Source organism: Vicugna pacos, chromosome 30 (genome assembly GCF_048564905.1).
Source record: "Vicugna pacos chromosome 30, VicPac4, whole genome shotgun sequence".
Classification (NCBI taxonomy): domain Eukaryota; kingdom Metazoa; phylum Chordata; class Mammalia; order Artiodactyla; family Camelidae; genus Vicugna; species Vicugna pacos.
In genome coordinates, this window is record NC_133016.1 from 26,412,844 (window position 1) to 26,440,005 (window position 27,162).

The following is a 27,162-nucleotide window of genomic DNA, read 5'->3' on the forward strand; positions in this document are numbered from 1 at the left end:
CGTGCAACCCCCGTTCAAGGCCGCTGACTCTGACGACGGGGCCAAGGTTTCCAATGAGGAGAATAAGACAGTGTAAATACTTTGTTCCCCCTAAAACCCCAAATGTTTTTTAAAGGCACAAAAACTCACCTTAACTAGATCTCTTCTGAGGGGGCTCTCTTCTGCTTCTTCGTCTTTCTGTCTCCATTTCCCTCTCTCAGACACAAACACATTCAGTTTTGTGAAAGGGGACTTCCTTCCATACAAAGACAGACTTCACATCTTCAGAAAGATACCTGAGAAAGCACGTTTCTCAATTCAAGTCTTTGTGTGAGTTCTGGGCAACTGGCTTATTTTCTAGAACAATCGGTAGTTACAAAATCAGGAAATCATCTTCCACAAAGGCAGAGTTCTGGTCCGTGTTGATAAAGTTGGGGATGTCACATTTCATGAGTCTGTTCGGCTCCTCCTCTGGACACCTGCTGCATCTGATGGCTTCCTGGAGCCGAATAACACTGTAAAGGGCTATGGTAGGGATACCAGCTTTGGCCTTGTCCAAGTGGTCCACTTCATTGATGTAGCAGTGAAAGAGGGACCTAGATTCGTCATTGCACTGCCAGAGAACACCTTGGGCAGCAGCGGTCTTCCAAAGTCTGACACAAAGCTGTTGAGTCTAAATCTCTTCTCGGGAGACTCTGCATTGCTACAAAGAAAACCAAAATAAAATATCGTTCACAGTGTAGCTCGGTGACCTGAAGAATCATAGTTTTTGCCATCTACTGAGAGTAAATCCCTGCACAGAGCATGCTGACATGCACTGGAATTGAAAGACATCACTTCTGAACACATACAATTAAACTCAAGGCAAAAGTCTAAAGTGAGGGCCCATGGACCATCCTAAAAAGACATCGTTCCCTGAGAATCGTCAATATTGGTGCCTCGCACACCAGTGTTTCTCCGTGGGACACTCAGATCTCTTCATCAGGATTCGTTAAAGTGCTTCTTAAAATGCAGAATCCTGGGGTGCACACCCTCAGAGTCTCCAGAGGTAGCGACTGGTAGTCTGTATTTTCATAGCCACCAGGATAACTAAACATGCTCAGGTTTAGCACCGCAGTCTACATCGGGTCACCTGAGCATCGACAATTCTGTCTCACGGGATGGGGGGTGCCATGTGTGTCAGGGTGCTGTCCTACCCATGTGTCTCCCCTGATTCTCAGAACTGACAGTGCTGCCCCATTGGGCACGAAATACCACCGTTTCACAATGCATACGCAGGGCGCCCGACTGAAAAACAATCAGTGATAGGAGAGGGGACAAAACTCAGCTTCCTGGTACCTTGTTTCACTTACTGTGGGACGAGTGATCAATTCAAGGGTAATAAATCAGTGAATGAGTGAATAACATGACTCGCGTTAGTCCCACGAGTGCCTGGAAGAGCAAGCCTGGGCACATTGAGAACCATAACAGCCCATCTACTTAAATGTCATCCTCCACAGATCTATGTAAAGGTTACTTCCACCCAGGCAGTGACTCCAGAAGGGCAAGAATCATGTATGAACACACTCTCAAATCCAGAACAGAACCTGACAACAATTAGGCTCTGGAGTCTGTGTTTAGCGAGTGTGGAATCTCAGTGATTCCAGCTCTTACACCTTGCCTTCCCATCCCACCACACACGATATGGCCCTTATGTCCAGTTCTCCCGGGGCTGGGGCCACGGAACCCATTTATAGGACTGGAAGAATCTGATCATTTAAACCATCCCCCAGATTATCATCAAGAGTCACCTGCATTTCAGGGATCAGTAATCCCAGAAGCTTTGCAGTTCAGGCAGCTGAGGGATTTTTATATCAGCTCTGTCTTCTACTGTGACTGCCTGGGTGACATCAGACAAGGAATTCTGAAAAGCCTGAACTTTTCCTTTCAGGAATAATCTAATTAACAAATCTCGTTGACCACTCAACAAATGTGATGTGAAGATCAATGATTTTACACAGGAGTACAACATTCACTAGGTCGTGGATTTAGAATCAGAGGAAAATCATTTTAGAAAGATTGACAGAATGTAGCTTTAATGCGAATTTAAGTATTCTTACCTTTCAGTAAATCATCTTCCCCTACTTATCACTTCACCCAAGTTTAAAAGATGTCTGAGAACAGGGATGAGTGTGTCAGCAATCTGAGACCCAATAACCTAAAATGTCACCTAGGAAAAAGAGGGGAGTAACACATTTTTAAAAAGCATGGTGAGGATGGTGGGGCCATCCCCAACCCCAGACTAAGAAGCTCTGAGTAATAGCTTTCCTGCCTGCCTGGGGCATCAGCTGATGTGAAAATCCACCCAGAAACCTCACTGTCCAGCAGCTCTTCCATAACACAGGCTACACTTTCTCAGAATTAAGAATTGCGTCCAGTAACCACTTCGCTGAAGAATAAAGACAAAGGAGAACAAGAGAGTTCTGCCCCTCCCAAGGGAGAGCCCAGACCTCGGGCTGCATGCACTGCGCCCACCTCCCTGGAGAAGAATAAACTGGAGAAGGGCGTTCTGCGAAACTGCGGCAGCAAAGGTTGAGATGGGAACAAATTGACCAGCTGGCCAGGGACAGCCCCCTCCGTCGCTGCCTTGGCGGCTGCCTCAGCCCTCTCAGCCCATCCTGCCCACCTCCGGTGGCTAAGCTGTCAGAGAAATTGCTTTGCGACCTGGAGCAACAGAGGCTGCCCTCAGGCCAATCTGCGGAAAAGATGGGAGCTAAACCCCCAGCTCCCGAGCGGCAGGCTCCATACCCCCGCCAACACCCCGACGCCCCCGCACCCTACCGCAACCCCGGGGAAATATGACCCGGAGAAGTGTGACCTGGGAATGAGGGGCAGCAGAGGCCGCCCCCACGTCAGGCCTGCAGAGAGATTGGAGCTTATCCTCCAGCTCTCCAGGGGCAGCCCCTGTCCTCTCCACCTCCTGATCTCACCGCGCCCACCTTCCTGGAGCAATCAGACCAGGTGTGGGGTGTCAGGCGAATCTTGCGCCAGAGAGGACGTCCCCAGGCCAGGTCAGGGGAGAGGAGAAGAAGTGGCCCCATTAGGCGGGGCAGCCGACCGTCGCAACTGCCTCTGCCCCTCGACCACATCGGGCCCGTCTCCCAGGAGCAAGCTGACCTGGAGACGGGCATCCGGCTTCTTGGGCAGCAGAGGACGCCCCCAGGATTGGTCACGGGGAAGAGGAGAGCAAATTGACAGGCTCCGCGCTGCAGGTCTTCTACCCCCGCCATCGCCACCCCCGCACCTTAAAGGCACCGCCCAGGGCGCCCCTCCCCCAGCAGGCTGAGTGGGACAGGTGCGTCTGGTGACCTGGGGCAGGAGAGGCCACTCCCACACCAGGCCATCGGGGAGACGGGAGCCAATCCACCAGCTCCCCAAGGCAGCCCCTACCCCCGCAGCAGCCACCACTCTTGCCCATGACCTCACAGTGGCCTTCTCTAGGGAGCAGGCTGACCTGGAGATGGACGTCCGACGAACTTGGGACAACAGGGACCGCCCCCAGGGCAAACCATGGGGGGAAGTGGGAGCAAATGGACAAGTTCCATGGGAAAACCTGCCGCTGCTGCCACCACCTCCAAAGTACCAAGTCCAACTCCCGGGGTCAGGCCGACTAGGATACACGCGTCTCATAACACAGGGCAACAGCGACCGCCCCCAGGACAAGACGCGGGGAAGATGGGAGCAAATGGTCCGCTCCCCCGCTGCAGGCCCCCGACCACCGCCACCCCTGCACCCTGACTACCCTGCCTCCCGCCCCCAGCAGGCAAAGTGGGACAGGGGTGTCCCGGGACCTGGAGCAGCAGAGGCCGCCTTCAGGCCACGCGGTGCAGACATGGAGCTAATCCACAATCTCCTCCGGGGCAGCCTCCCTATGCCTGCAGCCACCACCTTACCAGCCCCCTGACCGCACCGCACCCATCTCCCAGGAGCAAGCTCACCTGGAGTCGGACCTCAGGCAAATCTCCGGCGGCAGACGTCGCCCCCAAGCCAGGCCGTGGGGGAGAGAAGAAATGGAGCAACTCCCTGGAACACATCCCCTGCCCCTGCCGCCTCCGCCGCCGCCTCCCAGGAGCAAGTTCATCTGGAGACCCGCGTCCCGCCTCTAGGGCAGCAGAAGCCGCCCCTGGCTCCGCCTCCGGGGAGAGTGGAGCGAATTGATCGGCTCCCCCGCGGCAGCCTCCCTCCCCCCGTGGGTCCCGCACCTTAACGGCCCCGCCCCCACTCCGCACTCAGCAAGCTGAGTGGGACAGGAGTGTCTGGCGACCTGGGGAAGAAGAGGCCGCTCCCAGGCCCAGCAGCCGGGACAAGGCAGCTATTCCACCCGTTCACCAGGGGTAGACCCGCTCCGCCCCTCTGCCGCTGCCACCGCCCTCTGACCTAACCGCCCCACCTACCAGGAGCAAGCTTACCTGGAGTGCAACATCTGGCGAATCTCCGGCGGCCAAGCCCCACCCCAGGCCAGGCTGCAGGGAAGAGAAGAAATCGATCGGCTTGCCCGGGCAGCCTCCCAACCGCCACCGCCGCCGCCGCCGCCCAAAAGCATTGCAATAGCCTACCGGGGTCAGGCTGACTGCAAGGATGTGCACTTGCCTTCTTATCCTGGCCAGGTCCCTGAGCACCTCCCTGCATCCCTACACTCCCTGCACCTCTGCACCCCTGCTACTCTCTGCAATTCTGCATCCCTCCACCCCCACATCCCCTGAAATGCCTGCGCCCTCCACAGCCCCTGCACCCCTGTCACCAGTTACACTTTTGCGCTGCTTACACTCCTGCACCCCTGCATGTCCCACACACCACCTCTTGGGCCTTTGGCAGAGCCTCTGCTGTTAGACCAATGCACAGTGACTCACTCTTTGCCAGTATATGATGCATCAGTGGACGTCAGGGGTTGCCTGCAGGAAGGTACATGTTCCCGGTCACTAGCCTGGGCCACTAGGGTGATCTCTGTGAGGTCACCCAGGACGGGTTCAGAGATGCTGTTCTCTGGGAAGAGAGGAGTTGAAACCGGTCTTGAGGGCAGAGCTGTGCTCACCAGGCCGTCCACGCTTCATGTTTTACACAGGGCTTCGGAGAAGTGAAATGGATCCGGCCAAGTAATACCGGCCTGCTGTGAGCCCACCTCAGTCCTGGGCTCTGAGTCAGACCGACTGGCTCCCTCAATCAGGGCCCAGTTTGGGCACCTGAATGGTCCCTTTGAGGCATCCCAACAGTTCTCAGGATGAAGTCTGGCTGCTTCCACCCCATGGCCCTCCCTCCTACTGTGCTGGCCTCAGGAAGGTTCCTTATATGGGGAAGAAGGCAGCCCACACCCTACCCCACCCCTCACCTTTCTCTAACCCAGGCTGGTGCTCTCTCTGCCCCTCAGAGTCTGGGAAGCCATCCCTCTTCAGTTATGTCCCTTCTGAGATGGACTTGCTTCCACTCAATTCTAGGCGAGGATGCACCATGGAATGCACTGGGTAAGAGAACCAAAATAAATAATTTCTTCTGTGAGGTTGTCTGTTTTTCTACTGGGGCTGGGCTGTGTGTAGTTTGCTACAGCTATTGGTGTGAGAGGCTAAAACAGCCTGTGTGTCCTTGTTTTCATCTCCCCGCTGTCTTTGGGTTTTCCCTAGACACTCCTGAGACATTTACTTCTGTTAGTATTATTCCTGTTACACACGGGCCCTACTGACATGGAGGTAAGGTGTTGGGGGAGCGGGACAGAGCAGGGCATCTGCAGTCCTGTGATTAGTTCTCATTGAGCCTGTGCCCTGAGCTGTGACCTCCACAAGTGTGTCTCTTTCCCCCCACCCCAATTTGGGTGACACAGAAGGGATTTCCCTTCTCCCAGGTTGGTTAGGCTCTGGTAAAATAATTTCTCATTAAAAAAACAAACAAAAAACAACTTCCCCCAATGAAACAGAATGTTCTGGGTGTATTTCAATACAGTTATTTTCTCCTCTCCAGGCAGGAAGCATGAGGAGTTATCCTCTGACCTTCATTCTGAGAACAGGACACGGTCCTGGATGTAAAATACATGAAAAAGAGCATGGGGCCCCTCTGACTGGCCCCCTGGAGTTGTCACACTCTGATTTCCCCACACTGAGCCTCCTGCTGGCCTCAGGGACCTGTTAAATCTGCCTGCCCCCGGGGTTCTTACAAAAGCAGGTTCTGCCTTGGGAGCTGTGACTCTCCAAGCCTGCCCGCTGTTCCCTTTGCAACCTCTCTGGGTTGGAAGCAGCTTTCCCCCTCAGTCTTCTGGGATCTAAGAAGAGCAGTGGGTTTGCAGCTCCCTCAGATTTGGTGTTATTTTCAGGACAGGAGGAAGAACTTCTGAGCTCCACACGAGCTGGACCAGAGGCTGGAATCCTCCCTTCCTCTGCCACCGTGCAATCAGTGGCTGTGGTTCTAGCCGAGTTTCTGAAGATGTGGACTTAAACACACATATCCCAGCCCTCACAGGAGCACACAGTCCCATAAATCCCCCTAGTTTCCACTGGTAACTATGGAGCCGATGGGGACACGGGTTTCGGGACCACAGAGGCCTGACTGCACGACTTGCTCCGTGGCCTATTTACATGGTTGCTCCGGGCCTTGTCTGAAGTGGCTTGTTTACCACACCTGGTACGTGGGAAACACAAAATAAGTACTAGAACCTTCACTTTTTCTCCCTCCAGGGCCTTCAAACGTAGAAAGTAATAAGTGAACTCAGACAGCCTAGTCACCACAATGAGGTCCGTCCAGCCTGGCTCTCCTGAGTGATGGGCACTGACTTGCACCTTAACTCGGAACAGTAGGGGAACTGCCTTCCTCTAACTGGGCCTCTCCCCACACCAGGCACGCCCGCAGCTCAGACGGGGCCAGCTCCCCAACTGAGGTGTGTGCTGGTGGCTTCAGTGTGACCTGGCCCTGCCGGGACATGAACCTGCAGTGAGTGAGGTGGAGGGTCGGGTGGAGGGGGGTCCCTTCTGGGGTGGCAGGGGGCCCGGTAGCACCCCTCCCAGCCTGGTGCCTGGGGCTCCCTAACACCTCCTACAGCTCCTGGGTTGGCTCCGGTCCTGGCCACTCCACACACCCTCCCAGTATCTTTTCATTATGTCCCTTTTCTGCTTTTATCAGCGAGAAGTGGCTTCTGTTGCTTGTTCAGTGAAACAGTACATTGGGAAACCAGACTACTTCTAACATCAGTAAAATACCAACCTCGGTCAGCTCGCCGGGCAGACCGTGCAGCACAAAGGCCTGAACAGGGCTGTGCGAACGGCTTACGTGAAGGGTCCTCAGCATCTGTCTTCAGAGATACAGAAGCTGATGGTTCAGGTAAAACCTCAGGGTGGGATTGAGGAATCCAAAGCTGGTTGGTTTCAAAGGCTAATTGGTCAGACCAGACCCCTGAGCTGTGGTCAGAAGCCTGGCTCACCGTCACGCAGACTCAGCGCCCTAAGTGCCGGGTGGGGCCGGTGCTGTTCCCTTTGTAGGCTCTCATTGGGGATTCAATGTAGCCCCTTAAATACAGCAGAAATTCCAGCCCCATTAGCCCCCACCCTGAGTGTTCCATGACACAAATCCCGGGAGTGTTTAATTTTCATCTTTGTTTAGGAGGATGAAGGTGGTTCAAGAGAAGACATAAATTCACACTTAGTGACACAAGGTCACAGCCAGTACTTCCTCCACGGAGAGCTATGTGCTCCCACAGTGGTGGCTGGGGGCTTGGCAGAGACCCTCTGCTGGTCCCAGAAGGACTCGCTCCTCTGGCCACAACTCATGGGTTGGACAGCAGATCCAGAGGGTGACAGAGCATCTTTCCTGGGAATTTGGAACTGACACATAGAAATCAAGTTCACTCATCTGGAGTTTGGCGGAGGGGAGGGGCGGTGGTTGGAAATCAAATGAAACCAGAGCATGAGAGACACTTAGAAGTGAAAGAGCGAGAGACAGAGAGACTGAGCTTGTGAGAGCAAATAGTCAGAAAGAAGGCAAACAATCAGGGGACAGAGGAATTCCAGCTCCTGACTGTCTAGTCTGTCCCAGCCCATCAATGACCCCGTGAGATGTTTAATAACATTCCAGTTTTGCAGATTAGGAAACAGGCTGAAAGAGGTGGGGGCTGGGTTTGGGTGCACAGTTAATTCAATTGCCACTGGACCCCACACTTCCCATTGCCTGAAGGCACCCTAATCCTCACTGGGACCCCTGTGGTCCCCTGACAGCCCAGCACCCTGATCAAAGGGCCCCTGCGGGAGTGGGAACCCCTCTTGAGTGTGGAGAGTTCCCTGCCCCGAGATGCCATGCATCAGCAAGCTCCCGCTCACCCCAGGTTAACATCAGCCCAGCTGTACAGTCTCCCAACCCGCTTCCCTCCCTGCCAGGCACCCCCAACCTTACCACCGAGTGTACTGCAGGAATTCAGGCACAGGGATGCCCAAATCAACACGAGCCCACCGGCTATAGAAACAGCAGACTCCCAGCCCCACCTGGGTTGCGAGGGGACAGAAGGTGTCCTCAACTTTCATGTGTCTAAAACAATCTTCTTCAGCTGGAGGTTCTAGAGAAAAATAAAAGGTCCAAAACATAGTTCGGTGAGGAATTCCTCCAAGGACCTGACTCCAGTGTCTACAACCATGTGTACCTACCCCCGGAATTGGGGTGAAGGTGGATTATTGATCAGCACAACCCCTGGTGGCCCAGCTCCTTGGCTTGGCTGCCCAGAGGGGGCTGGGGGAATGGGTAAGGCCAGGGCACTCAGGAAAAGTACAGAGGACCTGACCTCTCCCTTCTGCACTCGTAAACCCTTCTCCAAATCTCAAGGCATTGGACAGAGATCCGCCACAATAATGAGATGCTCCCATCTCTTCACTCACTCCTGTCGGTTCACTTACATGCTGAGCATCCACTGGGTCCCAGGACAAGACACATAGAATGGCTGATGGGACAGGCTTGGTCCTTCCCCCTGGAACCTGTTCAATCTGATCAAAGAATGATCACTCATAAAGAGTTTCTCAAAATTATACAGAGACCAAAGACCAACTGCAGAGTGAACCAAATTTAAAAATATATATGAAGATCCCCCAGTCTCCCCGCCTAAGGTTAACAGCATAAAGCAAAAAAATTCTTGCCTTTAATCACCAGGGAAGTTGTCACCCCCTCTCAGGTGGAAAGGAGAGTTATTCTTTGAGCACGTCACAGAAGTGCTCCATCGGATTGGACCAGGGCATCTACATTCATTCAGCAAATGTGTATAAGCTCCTACTACATACGGGAATCTCCTAACTAGACCGTTCCCAAGGCTCTCGGGCTTTATCAGTCAACAAAATAGACATGACTCCCCATCACTGGGGGCTCAGAATTTTAGCAGAGGAAACAGGCAGCATGTTGGGGTAGCAAGAGTTTGGATAAATTTTTAAAAAAGAGTGATATGAGCAAACTCGGGTGATGGCGGTGGGTTGGGAGGCAGGCAGGAGAGAATAAGGCAATCCTGGCAGATCTCACGGAGTAATGAACTTGAAGCAGAATAGATCCGGAGGAAGAAGGAAGAGCCGGAGCCAGAGGCCCCCAGAGTGAGGGGGAGAGTGTGGGCAGAGAGGCAGAGAACGCCGGGTCCTGAGGCCTTTGTGACGACTTTGGCTCCTAATGACATGGTGACCCGTTTAGTGAGTTTTGAGGGGAGGGGTGATGTAGTCCAACTTATGCTTTTGTGTTTGTGTTTTTTGGGGGGAAGTAATTTATTTATTTTAATGAATGTGCTGGTGATTGAACCCAGGATCTCAAGCATGCTAAGCATGCGCCCTACCACTGAGCAACACCCACCACCCCCAATGTATGTTTTTACAGGCTCCCTCTGACTCTGTGTGGATGAGAGATTGTAGGAAAGCAAAGATGGAAACAGAAGGCTATTGGTATCCAGGAAAGGCTGAAGGTGGCTCTTAGGAGGGCGGGGAGCAGAGAGCAGGTATTTAATTAAGACAGAATATCCAGAATTTTCTAACAAGCTGGATTTGCTGTCTGTGAGTGTAAAAGAAAGAGAGAGAAAGGACACGGTTCCAACATCTGGGCCTGGACAATGGGAGGGATGTCCTCTCCGGATGGGAAAGGGGATGGGAAAAGGTGGGGCTGAGCAGGTGGAAAGGGGCTGGTATCAGCTCAGTTCTTCAATGTCATGGTTAAGGGGTGTGTTACATATTGCCACAGAAGTGCCTAATAGGTAGAGGAATCTGTTTTCTTTTTCTTTTTAACATTTAAAAAATATAATTAAACATATTAATTGTATTATGTGAATGATTTGGGAATTTTGTTTCATGCCAAGTTATATGTTATATATAGCCAAATGGAGCATATATCAAAAAGGGGAGAAATGAGGGCTTTCACATAAACTGACTGTCCGTAACGTAGGTAAAATTTCAATAAAACCAGTCTTCAGGGCAAAAGCCTCATCTCGGTGTTACATAAAAATAAATGAAAAACGACTATGTTGATGTACCATTATTTCATGTTACATAATAGCCCCAAACTAACAGTGTTTAACTATGAGGCTTGTAGAAATACTATTCGCTTTATTCACATAAATACAGAAGTGCAGAAATGTTCTAAGGTAGAATTAGCATCTTAGTGGAAATAATACATATTTGAGCATTTTACATGATATATATGTACTGATTCAAAATTTGTAAAAGTAATTTCATAGTAGAACATATGTATGAATGTGAAAGCAAGATGAATGAAAGGAAAAGAATGTGATGTGAGTCTCAGGGATAAAGGCTCAGATGGAAAGGGGAAATCAGGGAATTTTGGAGAAATCGAGAAATTGATGGCATGCCAATTTCCAAGGCTGGGTTGCTTCCACCAAAGGAATAGCAGAGAGAGAGAGGAGAGGCCCAGGAACCCACCCTGGGGAACACCCACAGTATATGTTTGGAAAAAACAGGAGACATTGGCAAAGGACCAGCCAGCAGGCCAAAAGCAGAAACAGACAGAGAGATGGGCTGGAGGTTGAGTGAAGCAGGAACACGGGGCAGGAGGGATGGAAGAGCTGGGTCAAATGCTGCCGAGGGGCCAAGCATGATGAGGAGTCAAAATTGACCACTATATTTAGCAACATGGGGTCACTGATGGCCTTGACAGGGCAGTTTCCATAGAGCGAGGGATCAGGCGAAAAGCCAGAATGGGTGTAAAATGGGATGGCTCAAGAGAAGATGCAGACAGTGAGTTTAAACAACTCCTTAAAGATTTGCTGCAAAGACACAGGGTGGCAATTGGTAGGGGTGAATTAGGGTCAAGGAGTGCTGTTGGTTTAAGAGGATGGACGTTTATATACTGATGGTGCCAACTAGCAGGAGAACAAAATAGATGAGGCAGTGAAAGAGAGGATGGTTTTGGGAGTGACAACCCAGAGAAGATGGGAGGGATGGGGCCTCAGGGACTTTTGGAGGAACTGGCTTTCGATGCCACTTTTAATAAGCGGTGGGGCACCGAGAGTGAGGTCACAGACATCAGAAGGCGAGCGGATGTGCTGGGAGTTGCTTGTGAAATTTCTCTTCTGTTGGCTTGTTTGCTTGTTCAAAGTAGAAAACTAACCTTACCAGCTGAGGAACAAGGAGGAAGAAAGAGTTACTGGAGCCATGAGCAGAAGATAAGAAAGAGCCTTCCAGGGAGAATGGGACAGTAAAAAGGGCAGGGGGAGGCGGGGGAGTGCGCTCCCAGAAAGTTACATTTTCTCTTTGACGTCCCCAAATGTGTGACGTGTTATTACCCTTCCTGCTGTCTACAAAATAAAAATTAATTATGGTTCAGAGGAAATGCTATTTCATTCTAAGAGGCTGCCTGTTTCTCAGGAATGGTCATCTTAAACTGCAAATATTACAAACAATGTTGAAAAGATGAACCTGTGTACCTAAAATCCCCTATTTTCTATTAATCTGTTTACTACTTAGTTCCCCTATCAATAACACATAACAAATACTGCCATGATGGAGGTACATCGATGCTTAAAAGGAAATGAGATCTGTATCCTTTTGCTAAATTCCATGGCTTCCTTAATATGCAGTTCCACTTGGAATTTAGGAATGTCTGGTATAAGAAGTGAGAAACAGTTTGAGAAAATCCCGACTCAGAATTATACATCACAACCACATCTCACAAGTATATACAGCCGTAAAAAAGTTTAAAAGCAAAACTCCGTAACTACTCTTAAAGACCTTTGCAAACCTGGGCCTGCCAAGATGTTTCCAAACTGGAAAGGAACTCCAATCTCTTGCCTGGTACCGGACCAGAGGCTGGCCAGCCTTTTCTGTAAAAGCGAGAGAGTTAATATTTTCAGTTTTGCAGATCATTTTGTTGTAACCATGCAGGTAGGCAATAAGAAAGCTAAGAGCACTGGGAGATAGGAAACAAACGGGCATGCCCACACTCTCCCTTCCACTCAGGGCAGCTTCTCTGTGGTGGGGAGCTTTGCCACAATCACTTGCTTCTTTTTTCCATTGGTTTCTTTGTTTCCACCTTACTGCTCGAGCTCAGAACTTCAGGTGGGCCTGGTCCTTCAGCATCCATGCAGAGAAGGCTGAGCGGGGTTGGGAACCCCACCTGATGGAGAAGAGAGATTACTGGGAGGGACATTGTGGAGGCCACCATGACACGAGACAATCACACCTTCTGGGGTGAAAGGGAACGAAGACAAGGGAAGGACACAGTAGTGGGACCCCTAGGTCGCCTGCCAGGCTTGTTCTCCCTCCCCGGCAACCATGGGGGCCTGGGGGGTGTTGGGCTTCAGCTACGGTGATTAGGATGAAGGGACTCAATATAAAGGACCCTCCAACTCCTCACTAGGTTCCAAACGCAGCCCCTCTAAGTCCACCCTCTGAGTTTCTGGAACTCTGCTGGAAGAATACATGAGCAGGCCAGAACCAGAGCCCAAGCCAAACATGACAGGGGCTCATGGGGCTGTAACCCCATGCTCAGTGGTCGGGGACTCCTTGCAAATCTGCAGAAATCCCTGTTCCACCTCATTCCTGGGAGAAACCCCAGATCTCCTCCTGCTCTGTCTGTTCTTCTCTTGAGGCTATTGTCCTGGAGGGATGCTGAGTCCTTGAACCTGGTCCTCCAAACGTACATAAGCAGCCTGTTCAATAAAACAAATTATGCACTTTTTCACATTTGCCAGTTTTTTGATTCCAGAAAGGCTGTGGGACTCATTCTCACAGTCTCCTGTGCCCCCACCACATGGTGGCCCTCTGCTCATGTAAACACGATTTCCCACAACTGCACCCTGCCTCCCAGCTTGTCAGAGGGGAGTGTCCCACAAAGACACAGGTGTTTGTGAGGATCCTGTCCCCCAGCAGAAAGCCTGCTCCTGGAGCCACGGACAGGGATCTGGCCTCCTAAGCCGCTCAGCTCTAATTCAAAGCCTAAAGTGGAGGCCCCGAACATTGCTGAATGACTTTCTGAATCACCTGGACTGGAGGGGACTGATTTTCTTTCCAGGAATGGAGGTAGCGCAGCCTCCATTTTCAGGGCTGACCTTGACGATGGATCTAGTTCCCCCGACTGCACCGCAGGAAGGAGTGGCCCTTCCATCCCACAGGTTGGAGACCCAACCCAAGGGACTACTGAAGCAGTGCATTGCTGCCAGGTCCAGCATCCCTGCAGAGTGGCCTCTGCCCTTGAATGACCCCCTTCCCAGGGCCTTTCTTGCCCGGACACCACCACACCCCAGGCTGTGCCAGAGCTCTGGGGCTCTGCGTGTCCAGGGCACACAGGTGGCACCTGAGCCAGGTGTCCCCTGGGCCTCAAGGGAGAGAGGTCTGCTTCTGCATCAGGGGAAGGTGACCCCACAAGGCTGGCAGGACACTCTCAATATGGACCTCCAGGAGCCCTGGGAGCAGTTTCCCTGCAGGTGTTAAGAGCCATCATCAGGAGGGCAGGGCCCTCTTTGTGCAGACCATCCAGCAGTGCTGGGCCCACGTGCTGACCTCAGAAATCTACATGCCCCCACGATACCCCAGGCAACCTCACAACTTCGTCACTTGGTGACCTGGGTACCACGAGCTCCTTGGCCATCCCATGAGGGTGGTCCTTGCAGGCATGGTCTCCAGGTTCTCCCGTTGAGAAATCCCCCTGGGTTTCTGTGGTCACAGAGCAGACACCAGAAGATTCTAGTCCTGCAGTGACCCCCACAGCAGTCAGCTCCCCTGTGCATGTCCAGGGACAAATGACAGCAATTTATTGCCAGGTACCGTGATGAACAAGGGGGTGGGATTCCATACTAAGTTCAGGATCCTGGTAACTCACTCTGCACCCCAAAAAGCTTCCATGAGAAATGTGTGTATTGGGATGTCTGTGCCCCTAGAAGAGCTGTTCCTGAGGGTTCCTGGGACCCTCCAGCCCCTCTCAAGGTTCTCAGATCCTGGGTCTAAATTTCTATCTGCCTCTTTTGGTGTACGGCCACCTGTGTCTTGTGGTCATGGGTCACTATATTGCATGACTTGGCATGTTCTTAGTGCTCGTCCTCCACCCCTGCACTAGACTCCCAAGATGTTCCCACTGACCCTTGGCTCCCTGGGTGGCTCAGGGGGCCCTAAGTCTGCACCCTTCACTCTCCTCCTCTACCCCCACCTCTGGGGCCACCCCTAGGTGGACTTGGAGGTGTTTGTAAATGAGTCTTACACAAGGACATGTCTGGACAAAGCAGGACCCCACCCCCGGAAAACTCACCTGCTCCCTTCTCAGAAGAGGACCCCACAGCCCCACATTGCCTCCCAGGGGTCTACTCAGGACACAGTCCCCCAGTTCTGGGCAAGGTGTCTCCCTGGAATCCTTGCTTCCAGGAAGGGTCTCTCTGTCCTTCTTCAGAGTTTAGAGGTGTTCCCATGTCCCTGACCACCAAGATGCCCAGCACAGTCCCTTCAGTGACCTGGAGAGACAAGTAACTTTTGTGGCCACAGGTCTCACAGGACACACCTGCTGGGACCCCAGGCTAAAGGGCTGTCCTTCTGCCTTCTCAGGTGTGGCTCCCGTGGTAACTTTTTGCAGGGGGCCCAAACGGGGAGTGTGGCCCAAAGCAGTTCATGGGGCTCTCTGGGCAGGGAAGACTTGGGCCAGGTGGCCTTGCCTGGTTTCCCTGCTGGGCCACTCTGAAAACCCCCGCTCCTCTGGCTGTGGCTGGAGGCCCCTCAAACCTCAGGGCGGGGCTCTTTCTCTCAGCCTCCACTGACTCCAAAGCCACGCTGGTGCTGGCGAGGGGAAAGAGCTTTCTTGCCTTCTTTTGGCCAAGTTGCCACAGGTGGATGCTGCGGGGAGCTGGAGAGAGAGGTAGCACTTGCTCAGATGTGAGTGGTTAAGCAATTTGACACCCTGTCAACTAGCCTTAAACATTGGAATGAGGTCTTTCCCGGTAAAGCTGGAAGTTACTTTCAGTAACTTGTCTAAAGATTTCTTTTTTTTTTCTTTTCCACTTAAAGACTCATAAAACCTCTCCCAGGTCATTCCTGGTATGGACCATTATCCAGGGATCAATCAGGAAATGCAGGAGGAGAGGGGTGGGGGTGGGGGAGAGGGGAGGTTAGATCAGAGCCCAGGGAGAGGAGATGCCCCTCCCAGGAGCCTCACACTGGGCAGTGGCTTCTGGCATCCAGCTCTCCTGTTCTCAGGCCCATTCCATCTGCGGGGTTTTCCAAAAACATAATGGTGGAAGGGCCATGGAGGACACCTAGAACTTCCAGAATAGACAGGGGGAGCAGAGTTACCATGCTGGCCCTGGGTTTGGAGACAGACCTGCAGTGGAGACCACAGGCTTCTGAGAAGCCAGTTTCGAAATAAAGGCAGTATGCACTGGAATACCCGGCTCGAGAGAGTGCTTCATCATAGACATGTAATTTACATAGTTCTCACCACTAAATTCTGTGTTCCCAACACGCTACATGAATGACGGCTTCAACACACATTCATTTCTGAGATGTGAAAAAGTGTAGAGCCGCTCTTTCATCCTGCATAATGGGCATGGCTACACTTAAGAACACTTACCAAGATTTCTCAGCAAGAGCCAATTTCGAAATAAAGGCAGTTTGTGCAGGAAAACCCTGTTGGAGTGAGGGCTTCCCCATACACATGTAAGTTATAGAGTTCCCCTCACCATGAAACGCTGTTCCCAACATGCTACATGCATGAAGGCTTCGACACACATTCAGTTCTAAGCTGTTAGCATGTGGAGAGCCGCTCTTTCATTCAGCACAAAAGGCATGGTTACACCCAGGAAGATTTACCCAGATTTCTCAGCTGCTTCCTTCAGCCAGATTCAAAATAAAGGCAGTTTGTGCTGGGAAAGCCTGTTGGAGCGTGTTCAGAGCTGTTTCGGGCTCTGTCCCAGCTGGAGGGTGCAAAGCCCAACCTCCAGAAAGAGGGACCAGGACCCCACCCGCCAGGTGGTGTTGCCTTTGTAGGGGAACAGTGATCTTTGGGTAAGATATATTGCGGCTCTCTCTAAAAACTGCTTTGACTTAAGTTTGCATCCTAGTCACCAGTTCCAGGACAACAGAAAAGGCATACCCTACATCCCTTTGCACTCAACTCTTCCCAAAAGAGCAAATATTTGTCCATGAAAATACCAGCTGCTCTTCTAAGGCCCACTAAATACCCAGCAGTGTGGGCGGTGCACTCTTGATCAGGGACAGGTGGAGAGGGAACAGCGGTCCTCCAGCAGGCTTGGCCTGGTGTGGCAGCTGCGCTGTGGGTGCGTGGTGGGGAGGGAATGCAGGGAATCCTGTTTGAGGGGCCTCTGTGCACGCCTGCATTATAGTCTGAGGTTTCATACAAAGGCTCCAGGCATCCTAACTGGTCAGATACAGCCCCCACCCTTGGGCTGGAACCACCAGGAGATAAGTACCTGTAACAGGGACGGTGCCTGGTGTGGGGAGAGGTCATGGGACACTCCGGGGGCAGGGGCGGTGGTGCTGGGGAAGGCAGGGGATGCAGTGAAGGGTGGAGGGAGCAGGGTCCTTTGCTTGGGGGTGCGAGTTCTTTGGGAGACCACAGGGAATGGCACACATCATCCCCACCCTATACCCCAAATTCCTAGCCCCGCCAACACAGGGGCTGCTCTGCACCCTCTCAACGTGGCTCTCCTGTAAGACCGCACCCAACCAGGCATCTGGCACCCTGCCCTACCTCCCCTCTTGGGACAGATCCCGTCTTCTTGGAAACTGCCTAGCAGCGCGTATTCAAGGCCGGCAGCCGGCCTGGCGGATCTGCACTTCAGGTGCCCTACCTGGCCAGCCGTGCCTGCCTGGGCTCAGTCCTCTATCTTGCCCACCGGTAGCCTGGGTCCACTTCCGGTGCAAGCGGAGGCCGCGGAGCCCAGGCTGAGCCCCGCACACAGACATGTGAGGGTGCCCCCGCCCCGCTGCCCCGCCGCCCCGCCCACTGTTGGCAGCATTGCCCCAGCCTCCGGCCGGTGCCACCTGCAGCTGAGGACCTCCGCGCGGCCCCGCCCGCCCCGGCCCCACCCAGCTGCCCCATAAGCCTCCCCCCACCCCCGTCCTGGCCGCGCCCTTGCTCCCATTGGCTCCGAAAGTTCTGCTCTCGCACGTCTAGCCTCGGGAGGACGCAGACGCAAGCGCTAGGGGAGGGCCCCGCGGCGTTGCCATGGATAAAGACGCCGCGCTCCTCGCGGGCTGGCGTGCGCTTCTGGGGCAGGCAGCGGGCTCCGGAAGTGTGCAGCTGCCCGGGACCATGGCGGTGTTTGCTGCTGGGGATGGCGGCTTGCTTGGCCGGGCCACTAGTTCTGGCCGCGTCAGTCGGCGGCCGACATCCTTTCTGGGGCGGCGTCTCACAGACGGTAAACGTACGGCAGCGCCGTTGGCGGGGCCAGTGGACATGGACCGGGGTGGGATCCGGGTTGGTGTGGCGGCCGGGGAGGGCTGTGGTGCCGGGGAGCGGGTTGGGGCGGGGGGGACAGGGCTGGGGCACAGCCTCCGGCTTTCCTCCCCCTCGGGCTCTGGGGCTTGGACCGCGAGTCCGGGTAGCCCTGCGTGGCCGCGGCCTCCCAGAACCCCTGGGAAGGGCAGGTGGAGGACCCGTCTTTTATGAAGCGGGGCCTTACCCGCGTTTTGAAGAGCCCCAGAATCAGATGTTGGAATAGGGTGGTTTATCAGCCTTGTATATCAGCAGGGAAATTTCAGTTCCATCCAGATGTTGGCTCCTTCGCTAAAACTCAGGAATAAGACAAGGGTCAGTGTCAATTAGCAGTTATCTAGGGCTTGACTCAAAATAGACTGTGCGGGGTGTAGAGATGGTAGATGGGCCCTCCCTTTCAAGGTTGGTAGTCTTCTGGGATTAGAGGCCTCAGTTGAGGATTACATCCTCATCTGCAGTAATGGAGGTTGTGGGAAACATTAACACAGAGAAGGGAGGGGTGTTGCTGCGGTAACTCATTAAAGAAGCCAGGACACTTGCCTGGCTCTTGTGTAGGAGAGTCTCGCCTAGGGTAGGGCAGCAGTTATCAAAGTGAGTCCGAGGCCCCTGAGATGCAAGACTATTTTCGTAGGAACGCCGGGAAGTCACCTGCCTTTTGCACACTCTTGCACTCCCGAGTTTCCTGTGGGGTTTTCCAGGGAAAACCTAGTCTGTGATATCACAAAACAGGTAATGTAGAGGCAGATAGAATTAAGCTCTCACCAGTCCAAAAGAGATTCTCAGAAATTAAAATCACTGCTATTCCTCTCATTAATGATATTTGTTTAGAAAAATATACTTATTTTTTGCTTAAGAGTATTAATGGTATCATGTAGTAGGTTGTTATTATTTTTAAGTGAACTCATAAGCATTTTTTAAAGTTCTTATTTAACTTCTAACACAGGAACTATTGATAGATTTAACCCACATAAACAGCAGCCTTTTGAAGTCCTCAGTATTTAAGAGTGTACAGGGTTCTTTAGGCCAAGAAGTTTGAGATTCCCTGGAGAACGGGTGCTCAGGTACTAGTCAGGTGCTTAGCATTGATAGACAGATGCCAAGATGTCTTCTGCATGTGCTCCCGGACTCGAAATAATTGGCCACACAGAGATCGGTGGGCAGTGCCTCCACTATACAAACCAGAAGCTGCTGAACGTGTCTTGAGTCTAGGCCATGTGCTGTGCAGAGATTCCCATTGTATCTGTTCTATCTAAGCCGGGATTCCTGTGCAGAGACCTGGCTCTGAAGACCCGCTCTCCTTTGCTCCCTGCCAGGTACCTTCTGTGTTATGTCAACCCTCCGGAGGGCTTCAGCCTCCGTAGGGGCGTCTGTATCCACATCGCCTTCCTCCTGAAGACCCTGCTGAAAATGGAAGAGTCGGTGCTGGTGATACCCCCTTGGGGCCGCCTCTACCATTAGCAGAGCCTGGACATCCACCAGGTCCGGATTCCCTGGTCTGACTTTTTTGATCTCTCAAGTCTCAACAGAAACATCCCTGACAATGAGTACGAACAGTTCATTGCAGGTGAGATGGTGATCGTTTAACTGGGGCCAGACGGTTTTTGTTCTGGTTCCGATGTGAACATCGGGCCGTCTTGCTTCGGGTTTGTCAGTCTGCTTAGGGGCCATGCTCATGTTTCCTGCACTGCAGGTGAATTTGGTCTTTCCACAGTTTTTCTCAGGAAATATATCTGAAGTGTATGAGCTCTGTGTTCCCTCCCCTCTGAAAACCCTGGCCTTCTGGTGAGATGGAGCGGTGACAAGGAGGCCACTGCCACAGAGGCCTTGTCCCAGCAGGACTCGCTCCCTGGGCAGTAAGGGCCATTCTTACCTGAAGGAAAACACGATGTATGTGTACCATGGGCCACGTGCTGGAGAAGGTATGTAACCTCTCATTCAGTATAATTTGGTCCTGCTCAAGCTTCCCATTTTACTTTTTGTAGGAGGTAAGATTTGAAGATTTTCTTTGAATACAGCTATTTAGAGCTTATCTTTTCTTTAATTGAAATGTGGTTGATTTACAATGTTTTGTTAGTTTCAGATATACAGCTGTTTTGTTAGTTTCAGGTATACAGCATAGTGATTCAGTTGTACATATACATAGTCTATTCTTTTTCAGGTTCTTTTCCATTATAGGTTGCAAGATACTGAACATTTTCCCCTGTGTTCTACAGTGAATCCTTGCTGTTTGTCTGTTTTACATATAGTAGTTTGTAATTGTTAATCCCAAACTCCTAAGTTTGTTTCCTAAGTCTGTGAGTCTGTTTTTGTTTTGTAAATAAGTTTATTTGTATCTTTTTTAAAAATTCCACATATAAGTGGTATCATATGTTACTTGTCTTTCTCTGTCTGAGTTATTTCACTTTAGTGTGATAATCTCCAAGTCCATCCATGTTGCTGTAAATGGCATTATTTCCTTCTTTGTTACAACTGTGTAATATTCTTTTATATCTAAATACTACATCTTTATCCAGTCATTTGTCAGTGGGCGTTTAGGTTGCTTCTATGTCTTGGTCATTGAAAACAATGCTGCTGTGAACATTGGGGTGCAAGTATATTTTGAAATTAAGGTTCCCTCTGGATATATTCCCAGGAGTGGGATTGCTGGATCAAATGATGTCTTTTTTTATTCTTTTGAGGTATCTCCATATTGTTTTCCACATTGGCTTCACCAAACTACATTCCCAGCAATAATGTAGGAGGGTTCCCTTTTCTCCAAGCCTCTCCAGCATCTATGGTGAGTGGATGTTTGAATGGTGGCCATTCTGAGTAGTGTGAGATGATAACTTATTGTAGTTTTGATTTGCATTTCTAAGATAATTAGCGATATTGTGCCTTTTTTTCATATGCCTATTGGCCATTTGTATATCTTCATTGGAGAATTGCTTGTTTAGTTGTTCTGCCCATTTTTGGATTGGGTTGTTTATTTTTTTTTCTTATTAAGTTGTATGAACTATTTTTATAGTCTACAAGTTAAGCCATGTTCAGTCTCATCTTTTGCAAATATTTTCTCACATTCCATAGGTTGTCTTTTCATTTTGCTTATGGTTTCTATTGCTTTGAAATAGCTGATAGGTGTAACTAGGTCCCATTTGTTTATTTTGGCTTTTATTTTCTGTTGCTTGGGTGGATTGCCCTAGGAAAACACTGCTGAGATATATGTCAAATAATGTTTTGCCTATGTTTTCTTCTGAGAGTTTTTTAGCGTCTTGTCTAATGTTTAAGTCTTTAAGCCATTTAGAGTTTGTTTCTTTTTTGGTTTTTTTTTTTCAACTCTATTATATGCTTTCGATTTGTGGTTACCCTATTTTTCAAGTATATCAACCCATTATCATATCTATTTCCTTTAGACTGATAATCACGTAGGCTCCAACACATCCTAAGAATAATGAGAAAAAGGAAAAAGAAAGAGAAAAAAATCTATCTTTTCTTGCTACCGTCTCCCTTTCCCACCTTTTTGTATTTTGATATACTTTTTCTTTTTTACATCTTCATGTTTATTGTGTTGTAACTCGTTATTTCATTTCCAATGATGGTTTTCCCATTTCTATAGCATCCTGCTTCCTTTCTGTTTAGAGTAGAACCTTTTAATGTCTCTGTTTGGTTCCATAATGCTGAATTATCTCCCTAACCCCCTCCACCCTGAGCCTCTGAATACTCAGTACAGGGAAGCCAAACCATCCTAGCCTTCATCAGTCTTGGGATGCAATCTTCAGAGTGGGAAAGAAGAATCATTGAAAAATAATATTCTGTTTGTTGCTTTCTACCCTTGCCCAGAGAGTGAGAATCACCTCTGAAGGCGGAGGAAGAAAGATGGGGGCATGGGGCACAAAGTCTTTTCTCCTTTTGCTACTGAAAAAATGATTTCTTTTGTAATTAGTGATGATGCCCTTTAAATTGGTAAGATCGAGATTCCACAGCTTCAGCGCCTGTGAATAACCAGCTGGGAGAAAGCTCTCCAGGGCCCCTGCAGTGGGAAAGGCAGCCCCTCTGAGCACCTGTTGTTCTGTATTCTTCCGGCCTCCACACAGTTTCGCTAGGCACTGTGCAGGACGATGCAGTTCCCCAAGGTGGAGGACTGGGAGACCCCTGCTTGGTGGCAAGCCACAGGAGCCCACACTTGAAGGACAAAATGAAGAGTAGTGGGGCGGGCATAGGAACAGAGGATGGTTGAGACCCAGGATAGTTTCCTGGAGGCCAGCAGGTGAGACTGGCGGGGCAGATGGAGCCCTGGTGCATGGGCAGTCCTTGAGGGATCTGAAGCAAAGATATGAACCAAGATACTGGATTCGTGTGGGGGTAAATCGCCCCCTGGAGGCCACGTGGCAGTGCAGCGAGCCCAGGAGGAGAGGGCATTTCCCCAAAGTTGGGTTGACAGATCACAACCAACTCACTGGGAACCGAGAGGTACAGAGATATTGTTAACTTTTTGTCCCTCTTCCTGGAAAAAAAATTGCTTCCTGTTGAATAGCCTGTGTAGTTAGTGAGAATTAAAGACATGAAGTAACATTTCCTCAAAAGTCATCCATTGTGCAGTTGTTAATAATGGTCAAATGCAAACTTGAATAGATTAAATCAAACAGTCATCATCGTATTTTAAAATCTTTTAAAATAAAAAATCTTGCTGTCTTTGTTCTTCATTTCAGGGTTCACTTGGTGATAATAGTAACAAAAGCAACAGCAAACCTTTAAAGAATTCTGTCCTGCTGTTCAAGGAACTCTGTGTTCATGACAAACAAATGAGGTGGCACTTTACAGGAAGGACAGTCATTAATCACACAGCTAGTAAATGGCAGGGGTGGGACTTGAACCCAAGCTGTCTGACCCCAGAGCCCCCTCTCAGGCCCTTCAGTGCAGCTCATCACTTGGTATGCCCAACAGAGGCCAGCATTAAAGAGCAGCATGACCTTGGCTGCTTGGCCTCTGTTTCTTCATCTGTAGAATGGGGGTGTGGGCAGTGAACTCTGTGAGCTCAGTGGTCACTTCCTCCAGCTCTGCTATTCTACTGCTTTGAGTTAATTTAAGAAGTATCCGAGCCCCTGAATGGCCCACCCATAGGCTGGCACTTTGCTAGGCCGTGGGTTACGGAGAAAAATAAGATCAGCCTGCTTCTCCAAGGAGCCTGTGTCCCTCCACGGCAAACGGCTTTGAGGCCCAGGCTCCCTCGCTGGCAGTCGGGGACTGGGCAGGAATGCCTGATAGAAGATGGAGGCAGAGCCCTTCCGGGAACAGTGGTGGCCACAGAGCTATCAGGAGCGGGAGCATCTGTCCAGGCTGCTGAGAGGGGGGCCCTCATGAGGCCAGTAGCCCCCCCAAACTAAGCCCTCAGGACAAAGATCCAGCCATTCCTGCAGTGTCACAACAGAGCCAGTCCATCCTCATCACTGTGCCCCTGTGCTCCTTTGTCCTGGGGCCTCTCTTCCCCCTACACCCAGAAGACTCATCTCTCTCTCTTCTCTGAGTGTCCCCTCACTTCACCCATGGTCCCTGCTTCCTAGGCCACCATCTCTGGAGTTGACGATTTGCCCCCTCACACTCTCCGTTTGATCAGGAGCCTGGGTTGACCTCCTTGTGCTCACTTTCCCCCATGAGGTGATTTCTCCTCCTCTCTTGGGAACACCTGGAAAACCCAGTCCATTCCTAGCAGTGCCTGCCACCCTGGCCTCCCTGCTCATCTGCCTCAGTCAGGAGCAGCTGGACCACCAACTCTGTATTGCCTCACCGCCTACCATCAAGACGTCAATGTTGATTCTCCCTCCACCACCCAGTATGGTCACTGTAGGGTCTTCTTCTCCATCAGCCTGAGCCAGACACCTCCCATTCACCCTACCCCCGGGCTCATACCCGGGCGTGTCTCCACCCCAGGTCCAGCCTCTCTCCTTTATGTGCCCAACTCTAGCCATCCAGCTGCTTCTCCACCAGCCTCGTTGGCCCTCCTTCACCCTCACTGGGGCATCATGCACTGACTCCTCTGCTTTCCTACCTGTCCACGTTCCTCTTACTTCCACTTCCCCACCTTCCAGCTCTGCATCCACAGTCAGCACTCTCTTTATGACAAACAAAACCCCCTTGACCCTTGATCTTTTCATTTCCTCACCAGGATGACTTCCATCTCGGTTCACCCAGCTCTATTTGTTCTGAGCCTGCAGGCAGCAGGCTCTCCCAGCACAGATTTCTAAGACTACAAATCAATGCCCAGCATGTTGCCACTGCCAGGCAATCCTCCAGGATTTCTCTAGTGAGCACATTTCCCCACTTGCCACACAGTGGTGTCAACATTCTATGCTCTCTGCACACCTCTAAGCTTCCCTCTGTCTCTTCCCTGACTCCCAGCAGATGGCCTTGCCTCCTGCTTCAGAGAGAATGACATGTTACTTGAAGGGAACTCGCTCACCTGCAGCAAATCTGCTCACCTCACCTTTTATCTGTCCCTCTCCCACCTGGACTCTAGCTGTAGTTGTTCTTAATTTAGTGAGTTTAGTTGACATATATATACACAGTTAAAAGCTTAGCACACTATAGGCTACCTTCTTGGGCTTACTTTTTCAATTTAACATAGGGTGTATGATGCATCCACTTCGTTGCATGTACCTGCAGTTCATTTGTTTTAACTGATCTTAAATGTTGTGTGTGTGAAAGTAACACAAGGCAAGTGTAAGCCAGGATTCAGGATGCTGGTTGCTTCCTGTGAGAAGAGGCCTAGGGCAGGATAGGACACAGTATGTCACTGTCAATAGTCCTGTTCTGGTGCTGGGTGACAGGTTCACAACTGTTTCTTATAATATTAATTTTAATACATAAATACTTCTGACAGGCACCTAAGGTGAGAATGTGTCATGAGCCAAGATATACAATGGATAATATTACATCATTATTGTTATGTAATCTTGTTATAAAATATAATATTCATAATCCTACATTGTTATGTGTTATATATTATATAGATGCATGAATTATATATTATGTATATAAATAACTACATATGTATTATATACTATCTGATAATAAATAAACAGAACATAACATGCTAGTATATCTACTATTATGTATTATTTAATAAATAATATACTATATCCTGTTATATGACATGGCACCTAATCTTTAATCAAATAAAAATATGTCACTATATGTAATGGTAATTAATAAAATTAAATGAAAATGCCCGCAGCTTTTAACGCCAACACCGCTCCAGCTGTCACTGTCTATCTTCTTCCCTTTCATGGTCGAGGTCCTCACGGTGCTATCTGTTCCCCTTTTCATCTCGTTATCCTGAACCTTCCTCCCCCTCCCATCCCATGCTGCCTTCTTCCCCGTGGTCCCTCTAGTCACCAGCGGCCTCTGGGGCACTGATTTCAGGGCAGTGTCTCAGGCCCAAGCTCACCCGCCTGTCCTCCACCTCTGCCACTGCTGGTGGGGACGGGGCGGGGGGCAGAGTGCACCTGTTGTCCTGGAAGAGAATACAGCACAGACTCCGTGACCAGCAGGAGGTGTGGCCGGAACCTGCAGGACTCGGGGGAGAGCCAGACTGTCTGCATCCAGACCGGGGGCACTTGGAGTGTGAAGAAGCCCAGTCCTCACTGCCCCTGAAGTGAGGAAAACACCCTCAGGTGAGTTAAAGTGCTTATGACCTAGGTCTGTTGGCTGCAAAGGACAAAGGGGTCCCTAAGGGGAGGTTAGTTGATGTTCCAGGCCCCACAAAGGCCCTAAGGGCTGGCGGGGAAGCAGGCTGGACGCTCCACTGGACCCAGTGTCCCCTCGGGGGTGGGGCCTTCCGGAACAAGCAGAAAGCCCTCAGTCTCTGGGGGAATGCGGCAGTGTGGGAGCATCCCTGCAGTGAGTCAAGTGACGTCAGGGCCTGTGGGATCCGCTTTTATGGCCACATTGAGCCACAGCAGAAGCCACAGCAGGAGTGGATTCCTGTCTCTCCAGCTGACATCCTCGTGTCTGAGTGCCAGGCTTCAGACCCGATCCCCTGGGGTGCTAGGACAGTTATACACAGAGGCGGCTCGGGGAGGCCTCAAGAGGGCTGTACTGGCCTTGCTGTCGACATGATTACACAAAGATCAAACAATCCATCGATGGGAAGAAAATAAGAACCATGGTCACATCTGGACCGCAAGCTTAGATGTGGTATATGGGTGATATTTATCGACAATCTGGCGAGGATCTGGTCAAAGCTAGAGGCCAAGGCAGCAAACCGGTAGTGACACTAAGGAACATCGTGGTGCAGAGGCTGGATTGGGGGTCTGAAGGCTCCTCCCAGGAGGAGCCTCAGTGTTTGGGAGGTGGCTAATGTGCCTGCTTCATGTCACTAGCAAGTGATGCCACCTGCGGAAAATCAGCTATAATCCTGAGCCGGGTCAGCCCTGGGTGATGTGATAAAGGCTCCTACAAGAGGAGGCGCCAGACGGATAGTGAACCAACCAACAGGCTGATGAGTTTCTGGCCTGTGTTTATCGTGCTTTCGCAGCCAAGAATGAGGAGAGAGTTGAATGGTTCACCATGAAGATTTTAACAACTTAAGAGAGTTCCGTGTCTCACTGCATTTCAGTGTCACCCGGAGGAATTCAAGAGGTGTTTAGACCCAGAAGGGACTAACAGCCTCTTGGTTCCTCATCAACCTGACAAACCCACCAGCCCTCTATGGCCAGACCTTGGCAAGTGCCTTCCCTTGTTCTAACAAATCCCTTTCCACTCACGCCTGTGGTATGCTTTTATTTTTGTTTAATTAATGGGAATGAAGATACCTTACAGCCTCTTCAGACCTTTCCTTAGGCCTTCTGCTCTTAGACCCCGGCAAGGGGGCCCGCTGCCCTGGGTCCTGCACTGCAGAGGGTCCCTCTGGCCCTGACACTTCCTCTGGCCACGCCCTCCATGGGGTGGAGTCAGCAGGGCCAAGGGGGCAGGGTCATTGGCTCCATCCCATGCTCTAGAAGCCCAGGACCCCAGATGCCCTGTCTCAGCAGCCCCTGACCCATTCCTAGTGCCTGCACCGGCTCTCCCGGAAGCTCAGATTCCCAGGACTCACAGAGAGGCCAAAGGGCAGCTGTATGTATGGAGGGTATGAGCAGATCCCGAATGTGAGTTTTGAGTGTCCCCCTGTGAACATCCAAGGCCACTTGTGGCAAGGGATGGACCCAGCATTGGGAAGAAAAGGATCAGGATAGTGGTCAGAGACTGGGAATCAGCTCTCCCCACACGCTCACTTTCTTTGCCGGACTCCCCTGT

At 50.9% G+C, this 27,162-nt stretch overlaps 2 long non-coding RNA genes across 2 annotated transcripts; one reads left to right on the plus strand and one right to left on the minus strand.

The window, feature by feature from the left end:
• Window positions 1-407: 407 nt before the first annotated feature.
• LOC140690319 (uncharacterized) lies at window positions 408-15,833 on the minus strand. Its single transcript, XR_012065560.1, has 15 exons — window positions 15,595-15,833; window positions 15,165-15,285; window positions 14,701-14,899; window positions 12,992-13,108; window positions 12,395-12,573; window positions 12,189-12,280; window positions 8,877-8,963; window positions 8,383-8,542; window positions 7,201-7,288; window positions 5,345-5,473; window positions 4,869-5,001; window positions 4,428-4,481; window positions 3,957-4,151; window positions 2,079-2,188; window positions 408-682 (listed from the first exon to the last, which is right to left on the minus strand). It is a non-coding gene; the product is annotated as an uncharacterized lncRNA (long non-coding RNA).
• Window positions 15,834-17,666: 1,833 nt separating this feature from the next.
• LOC140690325 (uncharacterized) lies at window positions 17,667-22,803 on the plus strand. Its single transcript, XR_012065566.1, has 4 exons — window positions 17,667-17,818; window positions 19,209-19,459; window positions 19,607-19,814; window positions 22,581-22,803. It is a non-coding gene; the product is annotated as an uncharacterized lncRNA (long non-coding RNA).
• Window positions 22,804-27,162: the final 4,359 nt, after the last annotated feature.